We start from the raw sequence: 22,787 nt of genomic DNA, 5'->3' as shown, positions 1-22,787 counted from the left end.
AACAAGCATGTTCCCAGAAGATATCATCTGATCAGAGAAATAATTGAAAGATGCGACATAAAACTAGAAAGAGTACCCACTGATGATAATTTGGCTGATCCTTTCACCAAACCGTTATGTATAGCAAAACACAACAAGCACTTTGAGAGCTTAGGTGTTAAGCAAGTTGGCAGATGGCTTTGAATCAGTGGGAGTTACAGTTTTATATGTCTTAGAAACATTTTGTGTCGAGACAATATTACTTGATCACATTATATGAAAATTTTAATTCCTATGGGTTTTGTGCACTTATTTGAATAATTATTTGAAATGTTTGTATTTATTCTAAATATTTGTTCCCTTGAATTATGACTGTCGTTAATGATGTGAGACATTAATGATATGGTATAATTCTAAAATAGCCCTAACCAATGATCATCAAGAATGGGATATTGATGATATGTTATAGGTTAGCATGGGGTTTGCATCACATTCTTCGAGAATGTAGTTGTTCTCACAACTATGAGATATTAGATACTCGTGATGGACACATGGTATACTTTGGAGAGTATTGGTATACCCTACTATTAAACTGTTTTGTTGAGTGTCTACAATTTATTAGTACATGAAGTATGTAATAGTCCTTGGATCTGAGGTCATTACACATTTTGTTTGTTGAGTGGTGTGCTTTGACCTTGTACAACGCTTTGCCTCCCCTCGGAGGATTAAGACACAGACTTGTGTTGGGTACATCATAAGATAAATGGAAATGGTAGTTGGGCCAAGAATAAGATTCATTCCATGATAAGAAATTCGAGAGAACACTAAAATTATCTATATTACTTGACCACTAAGTCATTGGCCAATGGAAAGATATATTCGATTAAAGTAATTGAATATGATTAAATGTGTTATGTAATAAAGAAGAGATAAAGTGATTGAGCTATTTGGATGACACATAACAAATCTTAGACTCAATCGGGTGGTTCGTGAATGAAAGGATATTACTATAAACTTTGTGTAAAGGCTTGTTTAACGAATTCACGTAAACGTCCTTCATATATCGAGCTACGCTACCAACGCAGTCTAGGAGTTTTATGCAGACTTCGATTAGATTGTCGTCGATAATGAGGGCCTAAAGGGTCACACTATATGTGTATTTTGACCCACTCAAGGGTACAAAGTTGGAACTGCGTATTATATCTAATGCTATTCCAAGTGGGAGATTGAAAGGATATGGGCTAGATTAGATTAATATGGATTAAATAATTATAGTTGGCCTACAATTATAATAGTCCATAAGCCCAACAATCATGGAACCCTAGTGACTTTCCATCTATATAATGGTTATTTATTCTCCAATGTGGGAGAAGAGAAATAGAGTAACATTAGAGAGAAAATACGTAAAGATTTGTACAGAGAATTCCTAGCATTCCACTACGGAGCAATTGTACCGGGATAGTTCCTGCATCGGATTGGATTGCACGTGGACCTCGATAGTAGTGGATTCAACTTGCAGGATTCAATCGTAGAAGAAAACAACACAACAAGTAAGATTTAGTTCCGTTGTGTATTACGTGCTCAACTTACAATATAATTATGAATCTAGATCTGTTATTCTTGTCTACAATTTCCGCTGCGCACATTAGATGAATACAAGAATTCCTAACAAGGGTGTCATATCATCTATACTAGTATAAAATGTGAGTTTTGGGCATAATTTTGAATATTTATGAGTTTTGGGTATAAATTTCAATATTTAAAACTTTGGGGTAAATTTAGATATTTGTAGTAACTGGAATGAATATTTATGTGTAATAAATGTCATGAAAAAAATTAGTCTATAAACAACATTTGCCTAATGAATTTAGATTATAAATAATAATTACAAATATTTATGAGTTTTGAGTATTTGAGATGTGACGTTCAATTAATTAGCCAATATATATGTATTGTCTATATTCACAAATCATCAATTAGCCAATATATAAGTGTTCCCTACATTAACAAATATATATGTATTCCCTAGATATATTCGGACACCACCTTTGCAACTCCATATTATTAGTCTTATTAATCAAAATTATTAATTTACTCTATATCTATAAAGTACTCCTAAATCATGTAACGGATTCCATGGCCACAATTGATGTAACCGCCAATGGTTGGGAAAATAATTAAATGGACTTAATTTGTAGACAATTGTTAACAAATGTGTAACAAACATTAATATAAATCATCAATTATGCATAAATAGTGAATCTTAAACTTTCTGTTATAAACTGAATTAATAATTCCAATTAACTCATTCAGTTACAAAATCATTTAGTTTATTTTTATAACTAGATGTAATAATGATTAACTACTATACAACATTATTTGGTTTATTTTTATTGTAATCATGATTATTTTTATATAGAACGGTGCTAATTTCATGATGTCAATTTTATTTAATTACTAATTATTTTTATTTTCCTAATATATTATTTGTTTATTGCATCATTTAATATTAGTGACGTTACAAATTGAGAATTAATGGATACAATTTAAATCGGTGGCTATAAATATATGTCATTTGCTGGCTTGTAACACATTCACTACTTTCTCCTATTGCATTATTGAATTATTGCTTTAAACACTTTTTTGTATGATTCTTATTATATTGTACTAATATTTGTTGTTTGTGTTTTTCCTGAAGAAAGAAAGTTCAAACCATGGAAATGGAATTCACGTTCCTCAATAATCTACAATATACCGTAATGTCATCCATCAGTTGAAATCGTGGAAGCATCAATCAGTTGAAATCATTGTAGCATTCACCTAGCAGAATTTGTTTCGAAATAGGTGAGTATTTTGTGAAATTTTATAGCCATGAACTCTTACGGATTGCGACTTTTAATAGTGCAAATGCAAAGTTATGTTTGCACCGTTACTGAAAGCAAGTATTTCTCAGAATTGCAATATAGGGTCTATAGTTGATTTTTGTTTGAAGTTCTTACCTACATATGGGAACACAAACTGTCCTGATGGAGGAAATGGCGTCGATACAGGATGTTAAAAGTGTTGGAGATGATGAGCGGAGAAGATGATGGAGGCCGGTGGGCAGTGGGGCAGAGCTTCATGAGCATAGCGAGTTCTGGTCTTATTTTGAAATTTTTATAAGCTATGAGATGAATTTCAATATTTATAAGACTATGTAAAAGTGAGCGAAATTATAAAATGTAACTGTAGCCATTCATTTAACTGGAGTCATTTTTTCTTCTTAGAGCTTAATCAGATGATGTTTCAAATGTTCCCATTCATGTATTGTGAATCAGAGCTCTCCAAATTTTTATAATTTGTTATTAATTATTTTAAATTTATGGTATGTTTTAGTTGTATAATTCATAGTTATTTTGTTTATAATTTTGACATAATGATATTGTTTCTAAATTTATTAATTAATTTACAAAAGGCAATCTCACTTTTCATCAATTACTCTTGATTACCAGCTAAAAAAAAGGCAATCCCATTTTAATACATTGTGCTGATTGAAAAAAAAATTCGCATAATATATATTTTATTATACATCCAATATTTGAATAACATTGGCGATGGAATTATCTAAATCTTTCAATTGGGACGTAAATTTACCCCATTGACATCATATATTATTGAAAGTGGTAATTAATAGTACTATATTATAGTATGAGATTGTAGATTAGACTTTCTAAGCTAAATCCAATTACCATTTAATAATTTCATTAATTGAAAATCAATTAACAATAAAGTATTAATCAAGAAATAATAGATAAGAAAGCAAATAAAAAATTCAATGAATTCAATTATGCCAAACAATTCGATTATGCATAGAAAATATGCCATTTAAATTAAAAATATAATTTAATTAGAACTAAATCTATTAATGAATTTGTACATTTAAATGGCGTCAGTTTTCATATACATATATAGTTCAAGTAACATTACAATACATTTGATGAGATTAAAAAAAACAATTTTTTTCCATGCACTAAATTTTTAATCGGCAGTTTCATACTTGAATGCATTAATCAAGAAATGAGACTGTTCTCATTCTAACTAAAAAGTTAAAAACGCTATGTGAAAGGGATTTACGTGGAACACGTAATGTCGTTTTTAATTATGACATTAGGAAGAGTTTGTATATTTGAATTCAAGAGACTCTTAATTATGAATGGAATGAGGGAATATTCACAAGATTGCCATTATGAAATTTTTGTAATATTAATGAAAAAAAAAAACGTGTGACGTGAGTGGGTCATGGGGAGTCTTTGCCTCTTCACCTCTTTTGTAACTCCCATTCTTCATTTTTGGTTCCCCTATAATTAATCAATGAATATGATTTTACTAATTAGTTTAATTAGTGGGAGTAGTGGCTCTTAATTAGTCTTGGAATGTGGTGGGACGGTTGCGGATGACTTGCCATTTAATTTAAAATATTATATTAAATTAAAAATGTGTGATTAGTGGAGCCTTTAAATTTTGCAGTTACATCAAGCTAACATGAAAAACCTACATGGAGTGAGTGAGAGGTTTTACAAAGGTGACTTGCATAACAGTTACACTTCTATAAGTATTTAGTTTACCTTTGCGTCCCACATTTAGTTAGTTTTATTCAATCCAAAGTTATTTTTCCAAAACTCGATGGAAAATTTGCTTCCATCTCCACAGTCGAAGACGGGCTTTGGCTATGATGAAATTGCACGATCCAGTTCAGGGCAGCTCCAGAACACAGGTTTGATTTCAATTTGAGATGTAATTTTTACAATAGTAATGTAACACCCGTACTTTTAAGTACTAAACTAAAGTATGTCATGGGATAATTAATAAAATTTTTATTTATTATGCTATGCCTCTCGTTAAATGTGCTTCGGGAAGTAGTATGGTATTTATGTGACGATGTGACTTTGGGACGTTTTTATTTAATTATGAAACTTTGGGAGACATGTTGAAGGTCTCGTTGAAATAATGATGACGATATTGCTATATTTAGCATAAGGGATGCGATGCGAGAGATGAATATTTTATGGAAGATGACGTGCATAAATCGAGGAACTGTTGAGGAAACTATATTTAGAACAACACCAAATATAGGTTGTGACGTTAGGTGTTCTTTAATTGTTGTTTGTGAAGAACAAGATAAAGTCCCGTGAATCTTAATTATCGACGGAAGTGCGAGAAAATAAAGTATGTATATATATTTATATTTGGGCTTTCCAAATTAAATTGGAGTCCAATTGAGTATCTATAAAAAGGGCTTGGGCACTAACTATTTAAAAATCTAACCAAGTAATAATATTGCCAAGTTGGGCTTACAACAAATTGAACCCAACACCATTTAATTAATTTAAGAGCCCAAATCTCTCCAAGAATATGGGAGCAAGCCCAAAGAACTTCCTTCTCCTTCTTCTTCAACAATGGTCGACGGTTTCCACCAAGGACTCTCCACCTCCAACTCTTTCACCTTCCCTCTTCCACCATCAATGCTTCCATCCAAGAGTCACACAAGTATTACATTAACCTTCCACTTCTTCCTCACATTACACTTCACAACACAAAGAAAAAAAAGGGAGAGTGAGAGAAGGGAGCCGAGAGAGGGAGCAAGAGGAGGATTTTTTTTTTCACCATTCTTGTCCATTCACCACCAAGTCCAATCAATTTGGAGGTATAATCCTTTCCTATCCCAAAGCATGATTAAATAGTATCTATGCATATGTTTTTTTTATACATTCAATCCAATTAACAATCAACTAAGAATCAATCGAACATTCGCCGTATGTAATCGAAGCCACGAAAGAACTTAACTTTGAATTGAGAACGTAATTTGCGGGTTGATTCGGGGTGGTTCGGAGTGTTTCCTAGGAAGAGGAGGCTGCACAGCAGCGGCGAGCAGCAGCGACGGCAGCGACCGCACAGCGACGGCAGCGAACGACATCCTCCCTCCTCGCTGCAGCGGCGATTTCCGCCGAGGAGATTGGAGACGCCGGCGACCAGCAGCCCGGATCAGCAGCAACGCGACGGAAGACGACGGATTTGAGGTTGTCAAATTGGAGGTTTCCGATTGGGGATTTTCAGTGGTTGGGTGGAATCGGACTTTTGGAGTGAGGGTGACCCGAATCGCCAGAATCACGTGACAGCCGACGGCGTGGGGTGAGGACTTGAGGAGGAGTCGACGGGTTCTTCAGAAATTGAGGAAGAAATGAGGTGAAAAGAGAGAGTGGATTGACCGATAGTGAAGGGAAGGGAGTTAGGTGGACCTTTGTTGGACCATCTTTTAATTAGTAATTGGGCCTCACTAAATTAAATTGGAGGAGTTGTTAGATGGGCTCCATTTAAATTGTTGGGTTTTAAAAAAAAATAAGATTGGAGATAAGGTGGGGAAATAATTAAGCTTTGGGGGTTTTAAATAAATCTTTGGGCCGATAAATGACCATGAGGAATTATATAATTAAAACCCGAATTAATTTGAAGTATGAATAATTTTATTCCAAGTCCGAAATAAAATATTTTCGAAGAGAAATAGTTGCGATCATTTAAGTACGCGCTTAAATAATTTTTTTTAGAAATTTATTTCGATGTCATGGAAAATACGAGGAGCCAACGGAGGAAAGAACGAGCGTAAGCGGCCGACCGGCGTCGCACGCGACGCCTTGGGCGGCCGCTGAATAATCGAAAACGCACAAAAAATTGAGAAAACGAATTAAAAGATTTTACTTAGAGTGCATGCATTCTAAATATATTTGTTACCGAGATTTGATGGGTACTTTATGTATTTTCCGAAAAGGTGGTTCGCACAGCCGCTAAGGTCGGAACGAGAAGCTACTAAGGAAAACTCTAAGCTTTTGAGGTGGGCTTTACTACTTAAACTCTTTTATTTGCAATGATATGTATATGGTGAGATAAGGGTGGTTTAAATGTTATGTCATGCCGTATTTTATGTTTTGAATTGCCTATCTGATTGTCTACTAGAATAATGTTCTACTAGACTTTGATGGTTAACGAATTCGGGTCTAACTAGGGTCTAAGCCCTACTTAGGCTAGTGCACTGATGGGGATCGTGAGTCGTCCTCTAGGTCGGCCGGTCCAGTGATCGAGTTTGTGGCCACATTCTCGTTTCACATGATGGTTCAGATATGGTACACGATGGAGGATGACGATTGTCCGCGCGGACACTATTTTACTTAAGGAATGATTTTTAGTGTTTCTCGGCCTTTTAAAGTAAAACTCGAGTTTCACTCATTGATGGCTTGATATAATTTATCGATAAATGTATTTCGGGCATGAGTACACTGAGTACATCAAGTACTCAGCCCCTGCATATGTTTTCCCCATGTGCAGGTTGAGCGTGGACGGGAGGCGGAGGATGTTAAGCATTGGATCGAGACCATATTCAATAAATGTTCCGGTTGCTATTGTGTCTTCATACATAGTAGTAGCTAACTCTCAATTGCTTTCGCTACTCTAAGTTTTACGAACTTCTATGTTTTTCGTTAATTCGTCAAGCTATTTTTTTTCGCACCATGTTGCTCTGTAATTTAGAATTTGAGTTGATAATGAAATTTCGTCTTTTGATCTATATGTCGTACTTCTTTGATTGCTACCCCTTCTTCTCCGCTTCTTAATTCCCCCATTAGTCGCGATCCACCGTGCTTTCTATCCTTAGGAAGTGCGGTCGTGACAGAATGGTATCAGAGCAATTTTTCCTTTCGCTCTGGACCGAGAGTCGTTTATTCCATCTAGTCTAGACTCGTTTCGCTAGACTAAAAGAGTATTCATTGAAGGCTCAACATTCCGTCTCGCCGCGCTCAACAAGGAAGAAGGTAAAAAGTTTTAAAATGAGGCATGTTGGACGTGATGATGAATGGGATATGATTGAGATGTAGACTTCAAGGGCCTTAGATGTAGGCTAGTCATACGAGCAAACTTCTTTCGCTTAAAGACGATATGTGAATTGATGGAACGAATGGGGCGTGGAAAGGCGTGAATTCCAAGGGATGATGAGATGACGGGACAAGGATAACCTTGTGAAGCACGACTAACGCTAGAGCGAAAGATTGACGAGATTGCAAATTACTACGTTCCTGAAATGCGAAACATCTATCCTTAGATGATAACTTAAAAAAAGAAAGAATTGTTATGACCTTTTCCTTATGGAAATCGACAGGTATACACACGGTAGCACGTATGACGTTCTCTACGCGTTTTTATCCTTCTCTACCTTGCTTTATGTCTTTTCTTCGACTCGTTACTAAGGACACTCACTTTCATGTAGATGGCGATTATGATCCACGCGCCGCTAAGGGGAAGGTACGTCAAGAATGGACTGCGGGCGGTGGAACTGTACCGGGGGTTCGAGAGAGACGAGAGGGCCCCTTTGATGTCATATGTTTCCGACTACTTGGCACTATGGCGGGATGCTCATGGGTGTGGAGTGAAGCACTACGAGGGCATTAAGAGGTTTATTGATGGGTTACCGGTGCCTTGGAATAGGTGGGCTGTTGAGGCTTCGCGGCCATACATTTGGCACAAGCTCCCCGACTATAGTGTGCAAGGAGACATGCATGGTTTTGTGAAGGTTCTCTTGGAAGCTCTGGTCGATGCTCGTGACGGACCGCCGCCCTATGCCCCACCTAGAAAGGAGGCATCCTCATCGAGTCTCAGCCCCTACAGCGGGGGTCGGTACGAGAGTGAGACGCCGCAACCAAACTTCCCCAAGAGGAGGAGGCTTGGGATGCGCACCTCCGCACCTCCCGCGACGGAAGTCCTTGTTGTCGATAAGCATATCGACGTAGCTACCTATGTGAGGGAGAACGATGAGGAAGAGGAGGAAGTTCCTCTTGAAGATGAGGAAGATCCCCTTGAGGATGAGGAAGAACCTCTTGAAGACGAGGAGGATCCCATGGAGGAAGAGGATGACCCCGAGGAAGAGCCCCTTGAAAGGGAGATTGAAGTCGAAAGCGAGGGAGGGGTGAACGTTGAGAGAGCTCCCGAGGAGTAGTGTTCTCTTTCTGTTTTGTTAGCTTTCGAATGTTTTGTTTTGACGAACTGTGTAATGTTTTCTTTGAGGTTTTGGTTTTCCTTGTTGCAAAGACCTTGTGGAAACACCTACTTGTTTTGTTTTAAGTTAATAAAATTTCCGTTGTTTTACCGTTGTGCTCGTTTTACCTTGTTATGTATGAGAAAACTTGTGAAAGCGATTTTGGAAAGGTTGTGTGGTGATGGTAAATTCGGACTTTTGTACTAACACGTGTGTTGAACTGAATGCCTCCCCGACGTGCAGCCGTTCATCACGAGAATGAGGCAAGCAACGAGACTCAAAGTAGTGTGGGCCCTGAAGGACAACCACCACCACCACCACCTCCACCACCGCCACAGCCGGAACGAAACATTGAGAAGGAGTTTATGAAGCAACGTCCTCCCATATTCGATGGAATGAGAGATCCGGCCAAGGCTGAGACCTGGATTCGGGCCATAGAACGCATCTTCAAGTTCTTAAGGTGCACCGATCAGGAGCACCTATCATGCGTGACCTACCAGCTTACCAGGTCCGCAGAGTTTTGGTGGGAGACCAAGCAGCGGACGATGACGCAGGAACAACTGGACGCCCTGACGTGGGAAGACTTCAAGGAGGAACTGTATGACAAATATATTCCGAGGAGTTACCGCAAGGCTAAGGAGGCCGAGTTCTACAATCTGAAGCAAGGGCGGATGACAGTGACAGAATATGACCGTGCCCTATGCGATATGTCTCGATATGCACCAGAGCAGGTAAATACTGACGAGAAAATGACGGAAAAGTTTTGTGCCGGTCTGAGGCACGAAATCAGGATGGCTTTGGCATGCCGTTGAAGGTTCTCGTATGTCGAGTCGTTGTCTCGTGCACTGGACATGGAGGAAGCAATGCCACCGGAAAAGACAGTTACACCCACTACTCCAACACCACCGACGCCACAGCAGAATTTCCGAGACAAAAGAAAGTGGGACGGGAACCGCGAACCCTTTGACAACAAGAGGTTCCAAGGTACCCCAAACTCTGCCCGGGGAAAAGGAAAACAAACTACTCCATACCAAAGTGGAGAGTACCGTCAGAGAGCACCTCCTTGCGCCAAGTGCCAGAAGAATCATATGGGGGAGTGTAGAATCGGGACAAATGTGTGCTACAAGTGTGGTAGAGTTGGACACTTCGCCAAAGGGTGCCCGAGCAACAATAACGTTGGAGTTGGGGGAACACCAAATGGGCCTCGAGGGAATCCTATACCACCTCAGCAGCCGCAGCAGCGTCGCCAACCATATCCCACTCAAGCTAGGGCCTATGCTTTGGGACGCAAACAAGCTAAAGCCGCACAGGGAGATCCAAAACAGGATAATCTTGCAGGTATGGGAACACTACTTGACATGCCTGTTGCTGTTCTGTTTGATACGGGTGCATCGCACTCTTTTATATCGCACTCCTGCGTAGATGCTTTAAGACTTCCTGTTGATCAACTTGAACATAAGATGAATGTGAACTCAACAGTAAGAGGTCTTATAGACATTTCACAATCTTGCTCGAACGTAGAATTTATGGTGGGAGAACTTAGCTTAGTGGCTCAAAACCTACATGTTATGCCAATGGATAACGTTGACATTATTCTGGGGATTGACTGGCTAGCTGAAAACTATGCCACTATTCGATGCCAAGAGAGACAAATCTCGTTAAAAACCCCGGGGAAGGAGCCCTCTACCTTCCACGGGATTTCAATGAATTAGCGGACAGGTGTGATATCGGCACTTTAAGCAACTACGATGATTAGAAAGGGGCATCCTGCCTATATCGTTTACCTGCAAGGAAAGGACAAGAAAGAAAGAAAAGTTGAAGATGTGGCGGTAGTACGTGAGTTCCCCGACGTATTTCCCGACGCTTTGCCAGGACTTCCGCCTGATCGACAATTGGAGTTTACTATCGATCTGGAACCAGGAGCCGCACCAGTATCGAAGGCACCTTATAGGATGGCACCGAAAGAGTTGGAAGAACTCAAAATTCAGCTACAAGAACTATTGGACTTGGGTTTTATCAGACCCAGCGTATCGCCGTGGGGAGCACATGTGATATTTGTGAAGAAGAAAGACGGCACATTGAGAATGTGCATAGACTACCGGGAATTGAACAAATTAACTCTTAAGAACAAGTATCCTCTGCCGAGAATAGATGACATGTTTGACCAACTCAGGGGAGCAGGGGTATTTTCGAAAATGGACTTAAGGTCAGGATATCACCAGTTGAGGGTACGAAGAGAAGATATACCCAAGACGGCATTCCGAACAAGGTATGGGCATTATGAGTTTGTAGTAATGCTGTTTGGACTGACAAATGCACCTGCGGTATTCATGGACTTAATGAATCGAGTATTCCATCCATACTTGGACAAGTTCGTCCTAGTGTTCATAGATGATGTGCTGGTTTACTCGAAAAATGAAAAAAGAACATGAGGAGCACTTAAGGATCACTCTAGAGAGGCTGAGAACGGAGAAGTTGTACGCCAAGTTCAATAAGTGTGATTTTTGGCTAAAGGAAGTAAACTTTCTGGGGCATATTGTGACGGCCGAAGGGATTCGAGTTGACCTTGCAAAGGTGGAGGCCGTACAACAGTGGAAGGCGCCAAAGACCCCAAATGAGATTCGGAGTTTCCTGGGTCTGGCAGGATACTACCAAAGATTTATCGAAGGATTTTCCAAAATTGCAAGGCCGATGACTCAATAACTGAAGAAAGGGACCAAGGTCAATTGGACACCGGAGTGTGAGGCTAGTTTTCAGTTGTTGAAAGAGAAGTTGACCACCGCACCTATTCTAGCCGTGCCAGAACCGGGAATAGACTATGTGGTTTACACTGATGCGTCTAAAGTTGGACTTGGATGCGTTTTGATGCAGAACGGTAAGGTGATTGCCTATGCTTCACGTCAGTTGAGGCCACACGAGCTGAACTACCTACTCATGACCTGGAATTAGCAGTCGTTGTGCATGCATTGAAGATTTGGAGGCACCATCTCTACGGAGTTCGGTGTGAGATTTTTACTGACCACAAGAGTCTAAAATATTTCTTTGAGCAGAAAGACTTGAACATGAGGCAACGCAGATGGCTCGAATTAGTCAAGGATTATGACTGTGGCATTAACTATCATCCGGGCAAAGCAAATGTAGTAGCAGATGCACTGAGACGGAAAGCCCAACCACAACTGGCTACCTTTCTCACTCAAGAAGAAAATTTGATTCGCGAATTTAGCAAGATGCGATTGGAAGTAGTGAGAGCTCCCGATACCGTAAAAGGAAAGATCGCCACCTTGGTAATTGCACCCGACCTGCGGACGAGGATAAGAGAAGGTCAGAGAAATGATAAGGATTTGGAGAAGGTTCGACTAAAGGTAAGGAAAGGTGAGCAAGAGAAGTTCCGAGAAGAGGCTAACAATGCCCTCACCTACGAGGGAAGGCTATGTGTGCCGAATGACGAAGGACTTCGAAATGAAATTCTGACTGAGGCACACGAGACTCCATATACCGCTCATCCTGGAAGTACAAAGATGTACCATGATCTGAAGGGATCATTCTGGTGGGATGGGATGAAGAGGGATATAGCTTCGTTTGTGGAGAAATGCTTGGCTTGCCAGCAAGTAAAAGCTCTGCATCAACGACCCTATGGGAAGTTGCAACCGCTAGAGATTCCGGAATGGAAATGGGAACACGTCGCCATGGATTTCGTGACGGGTTTGCCAAAGACTCGGCAAGGGAATACGGCCATCTGGGTAATCATAGACCGCCTCACTAAGAGTGCGCATTTTATACCTATTCCCATAACAGATGGATCCGACAAACTAGCCCGACTTTATGTGAAAGAAATTATTCAACTACATGGGGTGCCAATAACAATCACGTCAGACCGAGACACAAGGTTCACTTCAAGATTTTGGATAAGTCTGCAAAGAGAGCTTGGTACTCGACTGAATTTTAGTACTGCTTTCCATCCACAAACCGATGGACAGTCTGAGAGAACGATTCAAACTCTCGAGGACATTTTGAGAGCCGTGGTTCTTGACAGAGGAGAAAATTGGGAAGTTGTACTACCGTTGATCGAGTTTTCCTACAACAACAGTTTCCAGGCGACAATAAATATGGCCCCATATGAAGCATTGTATGGGAGGAAGTGTAGATCACCACTCTACTGGGATGAGGTTGGTGAAAGGAGAATACTCGGGCCAGATTCAGTCGAAGAAATGATTGAGATTGTGCGACAAATCCGTCAAAGGATAAAAGAAGCTCAATACAGACAAAAGTCATATGCTGATGTCCGGCGTACCGACTTGCAGTTCAACGCTGGAGATAAGGTGTTCTTGAAAGTATCTCCGTCAAAGGGGATAACGAGGTTTGGCGTAAAGGGAAAGTTGAAGCCGCGTTACGTAGGGCCTTATGAAATTCTTGAGAAGGTGGGACCCGAAGCGTATAGGTTGGCACTACCACCGAGTTTTGGGACCGTGCATAATGTTTTCCATGTGTCGTAATTAAGAAAGTAAGTGTTCGATCCCAAACACGTGCTACATCAGGGGGAGATGATTTTGAATCCCGACTTGAGTTATATGAGGAGAAGCCCGAAGCTATTTTGGACAGGAAAGTGCAAGAATTGAGAAATAAATCGATCGCGTCCGTGAAAGTGCTTTGGAAACATCAAGGTCACGAGGAGGCTACATGGGAACTCGAGGATAGAATGAAGGAGAAATACCCGGAGTTGTTCGTTAGAAATGAGTAAATTTCGGGACGAAATTTCTGTTAAGGTGGTTAGAATGTAACCCCCGTACTTTTAAGTACTAAACTAAAGTATGTCATGGGATAGATAATAATTTTTTTTTATTATGCTATGCCTCTCGTTAAATGTGCTTCGGGAAGTAGTATGGTATTTATGTGACGATGTGACTTTGGGACGTTTTTATTTAATTATGAAACTTTGGGAGACATGTTGAAGGTCTCGTTGAAATAATGATGACGATATTGCTATATTTAGCATAAGGGATGCGATGCGGGAGATGAATATTTTATGGAAGATGACGTGCATAAATCGAGGAACGGTTGAGGAAACTATATTTGGAACGACACCAAATATAGGTTGTGACATTAGGTGTTCTTTAATTGTTGTTTGTGAAGAACAAGACAAAGTCCCGTGAATCTTAATTATCGACGGAAGTGCGAGAAAATAAAGTATGTATATATATTTATATTTGGGCTTTCCAAATTAAATTGGAGTCCAATTAACTATCTATAAAAAGGGCTTGGGCCCTAACTATTTAAAAATCTAACCAAGTAATAATATTGTCAAGTTGGGCTTACAACAAATTGAGCCCAACACCATTTAATTAATTTAAGAGCCCAAATCTCTCCAAGCAAATGGGAGCAAGCCCAAAGAACTTCTCCTTCTTCTTCAACCATGGTCGACGGTTTCCACCAAGGACTCTCCACCTCCAACTCTTTCACCTTCCCTCTTCCACCGTCAATGCTTCCATCCAAGAGTCACACAAGTATTACATTAACCTTCCACTTCTTCCTCACATTACACTTCACAACACAAAGAAAAAAAAGGGAGAGTGAGAGAAGGGAGCCGAGAGAGGGAGCAAGAGGAGGAATTTTTTTTCACCATTCTTGTCCATTCACCACCAAGTCCAATCAATTTGGAGGTATAATCCTTTCCTATCCCAAGCATGATTAAATAGTATCTATGCATATGTTTTTTTATACATTCAATCCAATTAACAATCAACTAAGAATCAATCGAACATTCGCCGTATGTAATCGAAGCCACGAAAGAACTTAACTTTGAATTGAGAACGTAATTTGCGGGTTGATTCGGGGTGGTTCGGAGTGTTTCCGGGGAAGAGGAGGCTGCACAGCAGCGGCGAGCAGCAGCGACGGTAGCGACCGTACAGCGACGGTAGTGCGCAGCGACGACAGCGAACGACGTCCTCCCTCCTCACTGCAGCGGCGATTTCCGCCGAGGAGATTGGAGACGCCGGCGACCAGCAGCCCGGATCAGCAGCAACACGACGGAAGACGACGGATTTGAGGTTGTCAAATTGGAGGTTTCCGATTGGGGATTTTCAGTGGTTGGGTGGAATCGGACTCTTGGAGTGAGGGTGACTCGAATCGCCAGAATCACGTGACAGCCAACGGCGTGGGGTGAGGACTTGAGGAGGAGTCGACGGGTTCTTCAGAAATTGAGGAAGAAATGAGGTGAAAAGAGAGAGTGGATTGACCGATAGTGAAGGGAAGGGAGTTATGTGGACCTTTGTTGGACCATCTTTTAATTAGTAATTGCGCCTCACTAAATTAAATTGGAGGAGTTGTTAGATGGGATCCATTTAAATTGTTGTGTTTTAAAAAAAAATAAGATTGGAGATAAGGTGGGGAAATAATTAAGCTTTGGGGGTTTTAAATAAATCTTTGGGCCGATAAATGATCGTGAGGAATTATTTAATTAAAACCTGAATTAATTTGAAGTATGAATAATTTTATCCCAAGTCCGAAATAAAATATTTTCGAAGAGAAATAGTTGCGATCATTTAAGTACACGCTTAAATAAATTTTTTAAGAAATTTATTTCGACGTCATGGAATATACGAGGAGCCAACGAAGGAAAGAACGAGCGTAAGCGGCCGACCGTCGTCGCACGCGACGCCTTGGGCGGCCGCTGAATAATCGAAAACGCACGAAAAATCGAGAAAACCAATTAAAAGATTTTACTTAGAGTGCATGCATTCTAAATATTTTTGTTACCGAGATATGATGGGTACTTTATGTATTTTCCGAAAAGGTGGTTCGCACAGCCGCTAAGGTCGGAACGAGAAGCTACTAAGGAAAACTCTAAGCTTTTGAGGTGGGCTTTACTAAACTCTTTTATTTGCAATGATATGTTTTATGTTTTGAATTGCCTATCTGATTGTCTACTAGAATAATGTTCTACTAGACTTTGATGGTTAACGAATTCGGGTCTAACTAGGGTCTAAGCCCTACTTAGGCTAGTGCACTGATGGGGATCGTGAGCCGTCCTCTAGGTCGGCCGGTCCAGTGATCGAGTTTGTGGCCACATTCTCGTTTCACATGATGGTTCAGATATGGTACATGATGGAGGATGACGATTGTCCGCGCGGACACTATTTTACTTAAGGATTGATTTTTAGTGTTTCTCGGCCTTTTAAAGTAAAACCCGAGTTTCACTCATTGATGGCTTGACATAATTTATCGATAAATGTATTTCGGGCATGAGTTCACTGAGTGCATCAAGTACTCAGCCCCTGCATATGTTTTCCCTATGTGCAGGTTGAGCGTGGACGGGAGGCGGAGGATGTTGAGCATTGGATCGAGACCATATTCAATAAATGTTCCGGTTGCTATTGTGTCATCATACATAGTAGTAGCTAACTCTCAATTGCTTCTTCTACTCTAAGTTTTACGAACTCCTACGTTTTTTTTTCTTTAATCCGTTGGACTATTTTTTTTCTATTCGAACTATGTTGCTTCGTGATTTGAAATTTTGATTTGATAATGGAATTTCGTCTTTTGATCTATATGTTGTACTTCCTTGATTGCTACCCCCTTCTTCCCCGCTTCTTAATTCCCCCACTAGTCGCGATCCACCGTGCTTTCTATCCTTAGGAAGTGCGGCCGTGACAAATAATTGAATGGGCACCTTATTGAGAATGGCGTTGTATTTCATTTTTTGCTTCTTCCCTTATGCATTCCATTCTTTCATTTATGTATTCCATTCCTTGCTAGGGGTGTGCATTCGGGTTTCGGTTCGGTTTTTTGCCAAAACCGAACCAAAACCGAAAAACCGAATTTAGTTCAAAATCCAAACCAAACCGAACCCGAATAACCGAAAAAACCGAAATCGAAAAACCGAAAACCGAACTTAAAAAACCGAAAAACCCGAACAAAACCGAAAAACCCGAAAAAACCGAAAAAACCTGAAAAAAAAAATAAATATAATATAAATATATATTTATATATGTGTATTTTATTTTATTTTATATATACTAATAGAATATTTATATATAATATAAAATTAATAATACATATAATATATATTATATAGTAGAATATATTAAAAGAATATATATATTATATGTAATATAATATATTAAATTAATAGAATACATATATAATTCGGTTTTTCGGTTTTTTGGTTTTTTCCTTCACCCGAACCGAACCGAACTGAAAAACCGAATTTTTTTTATTTTTAAAACCGAACCGAACCGAAAAACCGAAAAAACCGAACCGAATTTTAAAATTTCGGTTTGGTTCAGTTCGGATATTCGGTTTCCGGTTTTTTTGCTCACCCCTATTCCTTGCCCCTGTTTAGAAAACTTCTTGAGTAAATACAATACATGTATAGATGGAACAAAATAATACTTCGCTCTGTTTTTTTGTTCGAGTGCATTGTAGTGTTATCATGTTAGTCATTCATCACATGGGTGCAGTTTTAGTTGTCTACCTCATTACAATCATGGGGGAAATGGATACCTGTGAATTTTTTTTTCATAGTCTAATTCTTTTATTGGTTTGTAAATTTTACTATTTTATTTTATTATCTTTTAACCTATAAGTTCTATTAAAGAGTGACGATTGTGAAGAATTGAAGATTTTAGTTTATAATGATGAGAATGATTTTAATTTTAAAGTTAATGTAGTGTATAAAGAAGTTTTAAAAATGATGAGTAATTATCCATTGTGTTTAATTCTTTATTGTTATAGATTTTTATCTTCCTACTCCATGATTTAATGTTTAAACATTATATTATGTGATTTGTTTCAAATTTATTATGCTTCAATGTTGATTTGTATAGATTTTTTATCAAGTAGGCCGATCCAGTGTAAGATATCGAATACAGATCTAAAACCCCCAAAATAGAATAAGTGATCAACAAAGTAAAATTGAACTTGGACGGAGGAAGAATTTTATTGATATTTGGCTCATTTGTTGGTCATGATGAGTATATTTTAAAGTTAAGGGTTTAGGATTTAGGTTTCAAGGTTTTAGTTTTTGTGTATAGGGTCACTATATTGCAATGAAATGAATGTTTTGAAAGATGATTGAGGGTAGTTAAAAAAGTGTAATGAATATTATAGTGGCAATAATCTAATTTTAAAGATTTATTTTAATACTATAAAATTATCTATTTGATAATCTCAGTATACTATTATAGTGAAATAGATAATTAATTTAACTATAATTTATATTTTCTATCTTCAAAATTATTATATTCATAAACTCACTTTTGTATGTCTGCGTGAATGTTATTTAATACTAATAATTTATTTATTTTTAGTATAATTATAATCTTTCTAAAATTGATATGCACACTTTAATTTAATTTTAGGTTTATTATCACAAATAATTATGACAAATAGTGTTTAATATGCACTATACATAAATATATTTTGAATTTTCTACATTCTCATTATTAATTATTTAATGAGATTAATTATGTTGTTTGAATGTTCATCATATTAACTATAATTGGTAGTTCATCATATTTATTTAAAAATTTATAAAGTTAATTTCACAGTTGTTTATAATTTAAACAAAATATTTCATAATTGGAAGAAAATAAAATGGACTGTGCATACGAGTGTTAAAATAGATATTATTATTTAAATAAAACTGTTTTTTTTAACTGAATTGAAATATTAATCGTCTGTTTGTGTGGCCTCTCAATCGGAGAGTGGAAGTGGGAGGTTTTACACACTTACATTTCAGTTTCTTGAGAGGTTGAAGTAGTGGCATGCGTGCCATTGATTATCTTCATTATTATAATTACTGCATGTTTCTCTATATATAGATTCATCGAATAGAGGGGAGGATTACTATAATTAACAGCATTGGCCGTAGAGACCTTCACTTCTGAAGGAGTAAGGAGTATCTATTGGTTAATCTATTAGCCGTAGAGCCCTTTGATGGAGTACGTACTAAACAAGCCCAACAGCAGTAAAGCCCATCAGCCTAAAGCCCAAGAAAGAGTATCAGTTCGGCATGACTAAAGAGTATCAGTCCGGCATGACTAAAGAGTTCAGTTCGGCACAACCAAAGAGTTCGGCCCCAGCCTACAGCTCGGTAAAAGCCAACCAATCAAACTCTGCTCTCAGGTCGGCATCAAGCTCTACTCTCAGATCGGCAAAAGCTGCTCGGCAATAATTCAGCAGTTCGGTCTCAGTATTCGACCGAACTAGGAGATAGTGGACTCATGCAGGATTTCCACCTCCACTACACCCACGATCTATTTAGTGGTGTCAAGCAGTCATTAACTCATGCAGGATAGTGGACCCATGCAAGATCGCCACGATCTCCACGACATCCACTACCTAGTAAATGGTGCTGCATGCCACGATCTTGGTCCTTTGTATAAATAGAACCTAGATCAGATAGATAGGGTTAGACTCTCTCGCTTTCTAGAGATCAAATACAAAATAGCAAGTCTGTATTGTAAGCTGTAAGAAAACAGATCAAGCAATACAACTCTGCCCTCATTTCTTCCCGTGGACGTAGATTTACCTCAGTAAATCGAACCACGTAAAATCTCTGTGTCGTGATCTGCATCTTCCTGCATTCATCACCATCAAAAACTCGCGGATTCATCACTGGCGCCGTCTGTGGGAAACAGAGAACCAAATTTGTGATAAAGCGAATTTTTGACCCTTTTTCCACCCCAAAAAAATGCATACCAGATCACATACTACCCGTAATACCGTTCGTGATAACCGTGAGGAAGCTAGTCCAGCTCGCAGGTCTGAAAAACGGCCTCGGGAGACATCTACCTCCGGTTCTCACGAAGAAGGAACAAGCCACTCCAGGAGTCATCGCACCGAGTCTTCCCAGCAGCCCGATTTAAATGAAGCTGTCAAGCTGTTCTTGGCCGAGAAGCAGGAGGAGTTCTTAACCTTCCTGCAGAAGAGCCAACAGCCGGAGAAGACAACGGCGGATTCTCCCTCCTCATCCAGACATGAAAGTCACTACCGCAGTAGTGACGTGTCTTCCAGGAGAAAGAATCCTCAACCCCGACATGTTCCTGTTCCTCCTCGGTACCGGAACCACAGGAGAACTCCATCTCCTCCGTACCGAAGAAATATCGGGTTCGCCATGTACGGAGCATTAAAGACTCCGTTCTCGGACGATATCACCCGAACTCCTTTGCCGCGGAACTACCGGACACCGTCAATGACTTATGACGGGCTAGTGGATCCTCATGACTTCTTGGGACGCTATCAGTATAATATGGCGAACCAGGGTCTCAATGAGGTCCATATGTGCAAGCTGTTCCCCGAGCTGCTCATCGGGAACGCCAGAAGGTGGTTCGACAGCCTTCCTCAAGGCAGCATTAGATCCTACCGAGATCTAATGGATGCTTTCCACAGGAGGTTCTTTCAGAAAGCGGAAGCCCGGATCACTTCGGCTCAGCTGCTTTCTATACGTCAAGGTCGCGACGAAAAGATCAGCGACTTTTTGACGAGATTCCACAAGGAATGCCTACAAGTAGATGATCTCAATGATCTACTTGTCATTTCAACATTCCAAAATGGAATCCTGCCCGGAGCTCTCTACAGAAAGCTCGTGGAATGCAGTCCGCAAACAGCTCAAGAGATGTGGGACATTGCGGACCAGTTCTCCCGTGCCGATGAGGCAGACCGTCGAAAACGGTCTTTAGACAGCTCATCTAGAGGAGACGAAAAGAAGCCCGATCATAGCGATCAGAGGTTTCCTCGCCGAACTCCTTTTGAAAGAATTCAAAGGGCACCGGTACAAGGCAGATTGGGACCACGTCTCAATCCTGAGAAGCCGTCCGCTCAGTTCGTACCATTGAACAAGTCAAGAGCGGAAATTTTCGAACTGCATTCCGATATGTTCGAAAAGCCAAGGTGGATGACGAAATCGGCCGCGCGCCGACCTCAGGATCAATATTGCTCCTTCCATCAAGACTACGGTCACGATACCGAGGAGTGCCGACATTTGGCTGCAGGTATTGATGCCCTTGTGAAAGCAGGGACATTAAAAAAATACCAAAGCAAGCAGCCGAAAAGGAACAAAAAGCAGGGAGGTGCGAACTGCGCTCCTCAGGATCCGAAAAGGCAACGGGATCCCGAAGACGATAACGAGCCGCAATATGATGGAGTAATCCTAACTATTGACGCTCTCCCTGCCGAGAAGACTAAATCGTCTCTGAAGTCATAGAGCAGAAAAAGGCTTTTGACGAGCTCAAAAGTTATTTAGCCGAGCTTCCAATTCTCTCTGCTCCAACAGATGCCGAAGTGATTTTCTTATACTTAGCGGCATCCGATCAAACCATTAGCGCGGTGCTTGTACGAGAAGAAGGCCTAAAGCAGTTTCCCATCTACTTTACAAGCCGAGCATTAAGAGGTCCAGAAACAAGGTATCAACCTCTGGAAAAAATTGCTCTGGCGTTAGTAAATGCAGCAAGGAGACTGCGGCCATACTTCTATGCTCACAAGGTATGCGTCTTAACCGATCTGCCTCTTCGGCAAGTGTTGACCAAACCAGAAGCATCAGGCAGAATCGCCAAATGGGCCATAGAGCTGGGAGAACACTCAATCGAGTACCTACCTCGGAAAGCCATCAAGGGACAAGCCTTGGCAGATTTTCTTGCAGAAGCAAAGTTCGATCAAGCAATTCCTGTTATTGCCGAACAGAAGAATTCTGAAAATGCCGAACTAGCACAGCCCTTGGAATCCGAAGTAGAGCCGCCGGACTGCTGGAGCGGATTCGTAGATGGAGCTTCAAACAAGATGGGAAGTGGAACTGGTATTTTACTTGTCGCTCCCGACGGACACGAGGTAACCTACTCACTTCGGTTCCTATTCCCCACTACTAATAATGAAGCCGAGTACGAAGCCCTCCTGGCCGGACTCCAGTTAGCGCAAAGTCTGCTCGTCAAATCTCTCAAAGTCCATTGTGATTCACAAGTCATAGTAAATCACATGTTGGGTACAAGTGAAGCTCGTGACGAGAGAATGAAGAAGTATTTGGACAAAGCGCAAAGCATCAGCCGAAGTTTCTCCTATTTTCGGATAATCCGCATTCCCAGAGCGGAAAATAGCCGAGCAGATACCTTAAGTAAGTTGGCCTCAGATCCAAGCTCAAAGGCGGAAGAATTAATGCATCGAAGCATTGATGAAGCCGAGGTACATTCAGTATCCAGCTCGCCGAACTGGATGACGCCGATCTTGCAGTATCTGGATCAAGGATAATTGCCCGAGGATAAGAGAGAAGCTCGGAAGATCACGTGCCGAGCACTTCGGTACGAACTTCATGAAGGAGTCCTCTTTAGAAAGTCTTACCTCCAGCCGTTATTGCGGTGCGTAGGACCAGAAGAGACGGACTACATCCTCAGAGAAGTTCATGAAGGATCGTGCGGTAGCCACATCGGAGCCAGAGCTTTAGCTAAAAAGTCCTAAGATGGGGATATTATTGGCCAACCTTGGTACAAGAAGCAGTGCAGCTCGTCAAGACATGCCCGAAATGCCAAATCCATGCAAATATCCCAAGGATGCCGCAGACCGATCTATCCACTATGCAAAGCCCATGGCCTTTTATGCAATGGGGCATAGACATAGTGAGACCACTACCACAAGCTCCTCGGCAAATAAAATTCCTAATCGTTGCCGTGGACTACTTTACGAAGTGGGTGGAAGCTGAACCATTAGCTACGATAACGAGCTCGAAGGCATTGGATTTCGTCTGGAAGAACATAGTGTGCCAATTTGG

The 22,787-nt window shown here is 40.2% G+C and overlaps 2 long non-coding RNA genes across 2 annotated transcripts; both read right to left on the bottom strand.

Annotated features, from left to right (window-relative positions):
• Nucleotides 1–5,170: 5,170 nt before the first annotated feature.
• LOC121770785 lies at nt 5,171–6,269 on the bottom strand. The gene is made up of 2 exons (XR_006043853.1): nt 5,803–6,269; nt 5,171–5,542 (listed from the first exon to the last, which is right to left on the bottom strand). It is a non-coding gene; the product is annotated as an uncharacterized LOC121770785 (long non-coding RNA).
• A 7,935-nt stretch (nt 6,270–14,204) lies between these two features.
• Nucleotides 14,205–15,284, bottom strand: LOC121770893. Its single transcript, XR_006043874.1, has 2 exons — nt 14,830–15,284; nt 14,205–14,572 (listed from the first exon to the last, which is right to left on the bottom strand). It is a non-coding gene; the product is annotated as an uncharacterized LOC121770893 (long non-coding RNA).
• Nucleotides 15,285–22,787: the final 7,503 nt, after the last annotated feature.

Source organism: Salvia splendens, chromosome 16, assembly GCF_004379255.2.
Source record: "Salvia splendens isolate huo1 chromosome 16, SspV2, whole genome shotgun sequence".
Classification (NCBI taxonomy): domain Eukaryota; kingdom Viridiplantae; phylum Streptophyta; class Magnoliopsida; order Lamiales; family Lamiaceae; genus Salvia; species Salvia splendens.
The sequence above is the reverse complement of the archived record's forward strand: the minus strand, read 5'-3'. Positions and strand labels throughout refer to the sequence as shown.